The following is a 6,000-nucleotide window of genomic DNA, read 5'->3' on the forward strand; positions in this document are numbered from 1 at the left end:
GTAGAGCTGCTTTGGCTGCAGAGGAGGTTTTCCAGCCCCTGGAAGAAGGCCAGGCATGGAGGGAGCCAGCAGGACTGGAGCTGCTGCCGGGCATCGGGACGGCTCCAAAATGAGTGTCATTTATTCTCAGCTTTGAGAACTGAATTCCATGGGTTGTAATTGAATCTGCTGTCAGACCCATGGGGCTCAGTTCTTCAGCTTGGATATTTCTGTCTTCACACACACAGCAGATCAAAGAAGCACTTGATCATTCGCTGACTCTTCTGGCTGGTGAGAGCAGCAAGGGGGAGAGGAAGAGGAACTGATGTGAATGATTTGAACAGGGAGGGTTCATTGCCAAGGCCTGGCTCTCTCATGTTAAACAGCTACATGGGCATTGAATCCTTTCTGAGCTGATGGGCTCCGTGCTGCCTCTCACTGCTTAATGAGCTCTCTTCTTCCCTGTCGTTGGTATCAAGGTCACATACAAATTGAGATCTTGCAGACTGAATGATGGTCCCCAAATATTGCAGTGCTCCCAAGGACAGCTGGGGTGAGCTGCACTGGAGCTCCCTGGCTGAACACCAAGTGTGCCAATTGATAATCTGCTGTAACCTGCCTTGGGTGCCACTGCTGTGCACTTCTTGTTTCTTTTGATTTGTCCTGTTCCAAATACCCGGTCAATGAATGTTGTGACTGTACAGAATGTGCCTTTGCACCAGCCCCCTCACATAAACACAGATTCTCTTTCCTGGGGATGGTAATGTGCTCCCAAAGGGTTTGGATTAGGGAGTCTCCAGTCTAATCAGGGATGTGAGCATCCCCTTAGAGGGGATTCATTCAAGTCACAGGTTAATGTTTTTTTTTCTTGGAGGACTTACATGAAAATTTTTCCTTCAGGGATCAAGGAAATAATTGTGGTCTTTAAGTGTGTAAAGAGTTATGATTATCAATGAGCTTTCCACCACTGTCCTGCAATAATAACATCTTCCTAAATTACATTTTTCCAACTCAGTAAAGTGGATCATGCACTGATCTTATCTCTGTGGTACAATGCTCTTAAAAGCATAGAAATACTAAAATCCCACAGGTGTGGGAACAGCGTGTTCAGCTAAGTAGCTTGAAACTGTCATGTGCCTTTCATTCTGAATATGTATTTTCACTAAAAATAATCAGATACAATCACTGTTGCCTGTGGATACAGATGTACCTTCATACTAATGTAATTTTCACATAAATCTGTATTCTAAGGGTTGAAGAGTTTCTTTGTGGCTGTCTGAGATGTATTGTGCCCACCAGTCTAGAAATTACAGTTCTTGGAAGAGCTCACCAGTTCCAGCAGCTCCTGCTGTGGGAATATCCATTAAACAAGATGGAGAAACACACAAAGCAAAGGATAATATTGATTTTTTTTTTTTTTTATTTTCCTCAATCATCCCTGTCAGAAGGAGGAAATGAAGTTCGAGGTCAGAGTTAGCAAAATCTGCCAAAGAAGAGAGAGAGATGGACCCTTTTACAACATGCAGGCAGCCTGGGAGATATTAGATGGCTGAGGGTGCAAAACTTCCTGCAGCCCCTCCCCTGGGGAGGCCAGGCTGTGGCAGTCAGGAGGAGTGCAAGGTGTGACACACGAGGCCACGGGTGGAATCAAGATGGTCTTTGCAGTCCCATCTCCACGAGGGAGCAAACACTGGTGTAAGTAATGCTTTCTTTTCCTCAAAAGCCTGCAGTAAGGGATGAACTGACAACAGCACTGTTGATGTTGTTTCAAAGTAAGCTTAAGAGTTCAATCCCAGAGGGTGACCAGGTCCCCATGGTGTGAGCAGGGCAGCAGATCCAGGGCTGTTACTGCGGTGATGGGTCCTGGGATGGTGCAGGGAGGGCGAGCTGTGTGTACCCCAGGGTGTGGTGCCTCACTCCCTGCACACTCACACCCCAGGTTAGCACACCTTTGGTGAACTGCACGTTGGATAGCACTACCCAAAATCTTGCAGCCACGTCTGCCCAGTGCTGGACCTCCCCAGTGCCATGGACTGCTGTGGCCAGTGCAAGGCAGGAGACTTCTGCCTAGCCTGGAGCTCCAGCTCTCCATGGATGGTGGCCTTGCAGGTAGGAAAACAGTCACACAGCCTGTGTGTCATGAGAAAGGAGCTGGTATTTGTGTCCTGAGCAAGTTCTGATCACGGCTGTTTGTGGTGGGAAATGGTGAAGGGAGAAGCTGTTCCCAGAGTTCATTATTCTCAAACCTTTTTTCTCTCACAGCTGCCTGGATGTTTCTGGGCTCTCCAATTGCTGCTGGGTGAGAGCACAGATTAAATGAATAGGTACAGAGCTATTCTGCAAGCAGAAGCAAGGCTGCCCTTCAGCCCTGCAGTGCCCAAGGTTTCAGTGTGTTCTTCCTCAGCTCCAGCCTCTGGAGTTACCTTTGAACCTTGCATGACAAGGCATCCGCTTTTGGGACATTCTTGGGTTCTTTAAACTGGATAAGTTTTCAAATCCCAGACTGTCCTGCTGACACTGCTGTGCCCTTCCAGCAGAATACAAAGTATTTTTAGCATGTGGTCTCAAACCAGTGTACCTTCTGCCTGTCTCATTTTGCTGGCTGGCAATACACCAGTTTATTCTGCTTCTGTAAGCAGGGCAGCCCTCAGGGTGCCCCAGCTCCCAGCTCCAGCCTGCACAGGGCAGTGCAGGGTCAGGCTGCTGAAGGTAAAGTGACTCAGTGGCTCATCTCCCACTGCTCTGCGAGATGTACGGTGTGTCATGGATTAATCGATCCAAGTCCTTACTGAATCATCCAGCTCTGTGCTATAGCAGCAGAAGTTGAAGCATCACAACTCTAATGACTGCATCTCTTTTGAAGGATTTATCTCCATGTCTCCAAATGTTTCATTTCAGAGTGAAACTCTGATTTTTCACTGTACTTTTCTTCCTCTTGAAAAACCATTTAGGTGAATTCAGCTATATTTGTTAGTGCTGCCATAGATTTGAACCTTGTTTTTGGGGCAAGTAAAGCATTTGCTAAAATGGTATCCCCTCTCCATGGCTCTTTCAAGCTGATCTCTGCCACTTTCTGGTGCTTATTCACAGGTCTCAGTGTGTTTATTCTGGTCTGAATCCCCCCTACAGCTCTGGCAGAGCAATAGGGCTGCCTACAGATGAACAAACTGAGAGCCCAAACACTTCAAATGGAGAAGCAGCCCTGAAATCTTCGCATGCTTTTTGCTCTTCCTTGAGGTTTTCTGCTTACTCCTCACACCAAACAAATGAGGACAAAGACTGATGTCCTTCCTCTGGTATGAGCACAGCCCTGTGTCATCACTGCCCCTGCCTGTGTGGTTTGCTGCCTCCCCCTGCCCTGGCTCACCTTCTGCCTCCACTTCCTGCTCCTTGATCCCTCCCTGCCTCTCTCAGGGCATGTTTCTTGTGGGTTTGGTTTTTTTTTTTTTTTTTTGCCTTTCTCCCCCTGCATATTGTGGGATCATATAATTTTTTTCCTTTTATATTTATTTTTTTATTTCCCATGTGTTTATTTGTTTTTGTAGCTCATCCCCTGGGATTCTGGTCTCCTTGCTTCAAGACAGTGCTTGAACCTGTGATAAAAACCCAACGTCCTGTGTGCTGGAGGGGCTTGTGTGCTGCTCCCAGAGCAGAATGGAAGCAAATGGAGCAGCAGTGAGAGAGGAGCTGCTGCAGCAGGAACAGCTCCGTGGGTGCTGGCAGCTTTCACATTGCAGGTGCCCTGTGGCATTAATGCTGCTCCCTCCTGCTGCCTCCCACCATCAGCTTCTCCTTAAGCCTCTGCACTCGCTGATGGGTGTGTGCTGTCCAGGGAATGCTGATGAGGTGTCAGTGCAGGCTGCAGGGGTGGGTTCCCAGCACAGATGCCAGGTTTCCAAGGAGGGGCTGTGCACTGCACACTCCTGGAGGTGGCTCTGTGCTGCTGCCCTTTGCCACTCCAAGAAAAGATAGCTGGTGCTGCCTGTGGCTCAGCTTTTTGGCTAGCATCCCTTCTGCTTCCAGGAAAATGATGAGCTTATGTCAGGTTCAGCACTCCTGATGTCTGCACCGTCGAGAGAAATGGCACTTTACTGTGAGCATGAGTGTGCATGTGTATATATGGAAACTGCAGCTTTGACAAGCCTCTCATCTGCCTTGGGAAGGGAACAGCAGGAACAGAAGCTATGGAGGTGTGATATGCTGACTAAGGTCACCGGTTTGCAGTGACTCACAATCTGTTCTTCTGGCAGCCCAACCATACAGCAGGTTGTGCTTTTTTTATCTTCAGTTTCTTTCCTTTAAAAAGTCTCTGCATCAGAAAAGTTAATGCCTAAAGACATCCTGGAAGGTCTGTGCCTTTGACAGGATACATGGACTCCAGGATAGAATTCCCTCTTCACTGGCATCCCTCCCTCACTCTGCTGTACGAGGCTGTTTTCACACTGGCAAAGAGACACTTTTAAAATTCACATGATGAAAGATATTTGCTAGGTTGTCTTTCTGGTACTCTAAGCTGTTTTCCATTTTCTGATCACTTACTGCCAGCCTGGGGAGGGTGTTGGGCAAAGGCAGCAGAACAGGCTGTGCCAGGATCTCTCCGAGGTTTCTGCCTGACTTCGAGATTCTGATTTCTAAAATGAGGGACTTCTCCACCTTTTTTTTCAATTCTGTGTAAAGACTGTGCTTACACTGCCTCAGCACCTATGAATTATAGCATCATAGTATCACAGAATGGTTTGTTTTGGAAGGGGAAAATCATCCAGTCCACCCCTGCCACGGGCAGGGACACCTTCCACCAGCCCAGGTTGCTCCAAGCCCCGTCCAACCTGGCCTTGGACACTTTCTTGAGGACTTGGAATTAGACAAGGAATGTAATTTGTTAGAAGAATCTGCTATGATGGAGGGAGGTTTTCTGTCATTTATCTAAAATCTGTTAAAGTTTTTTCTGACTTTCCTCCCCTTTGTTTTTCTTCTCTTTTACCCCACAAAGCATTTGGGAACAAACAAACATACAGTCATCAGGAAAGGAAGCAGTTTCGCTTTAAGATCTAAAGGAAACTTTAAAATCAGATTTGAACTAAAATTACCTTGCCCAGGAGATTTGTCTGCATGGATTTATATCTGTTGCTTGCCTGTAAATTCCACTGCTGTGCAGGTGATGGCAGAGCAGCACAAGCCTTTGTGCATCACTGCCCAACACAGGCAGCACCTCCCCTGTGCTGTGGAGGTACCTCTGAGAAGCAGGTCACAGATAAATGAACCAATTTGTGTAAAAATAATCATCACTGTGATGATTCTTTCAGATTCACAATGGTGTATTAAATAATGATCATTAATTTGTTGCTTAGGAAAAAAACCTGAACCCAGCCAAGCATTCCCACTGTCTGGAGATAGCAATTCAGTTACTGTTGTGGTGGAGTTAAAGCTCTTGGTGTTCCTGTGAGAAATTTTATTCTTTATTTATTTTTGTTTTACAGTCTGGGACACAGAGACCTACTTGGCTGAGGACACAAAATGGATCCATTTGAGGTTTTCTTGGAGTTTTGCCACAGTTAATATTAGTGGTTGAGAGGAGGCTGTTGTGCTGTCCAGACCTCAGCCCTGCTCTGAGGGTGCCCGCAGTGCAGAAGGGTCCATTTGCTGCTTGCACTGGGGCACAGGAGGCTGCTCTGCCTGTTCCAGCCAGGGAGAGACCTTAGAGGAGAGGAAAACACCCCCTGACACCCAACCCCCCAACACCTCCAGGGGCAGGAACCCCCGAATGACACCCCACCCCAAAAGCCTCCTGCCAGCGTTTGACCCCTTCACTGGTTCTGTGTTCTCCTGGGCAAGCTCAGGCAAGGAAGGGTTTTTCCTAGGTATGGAAATTGTGGCTCTTGGGGCATTTTTAAGCCCCTTGCTGCCAGTCCAGCAGTTGATGCCCCTCAGAGGGCACAGCACATCCCTCAGTGCCTGGGCACCTGACCGGGCTGGGCCCCAGCAGTGGCAATGTTCCTGTTTTCCAGCAGGAAAATGAAGCTC

Source organism: Myiozetetes cayanensis, unplaced genomic scaffold, assembly GCF_022539395.1.
Source record: "Myiozetetes cayanensis isolate MyiCay16 unplaced genomic scaffold, myiCay2020 scf17, whole genome shotgun sequence".
Taxonomy (NCBI): Eukaryota; Metazoa; Chordata; class Aves; order Passeriformes; family Tyrannidae; genus Myiozetetes; species Myiozetetes cayanensis.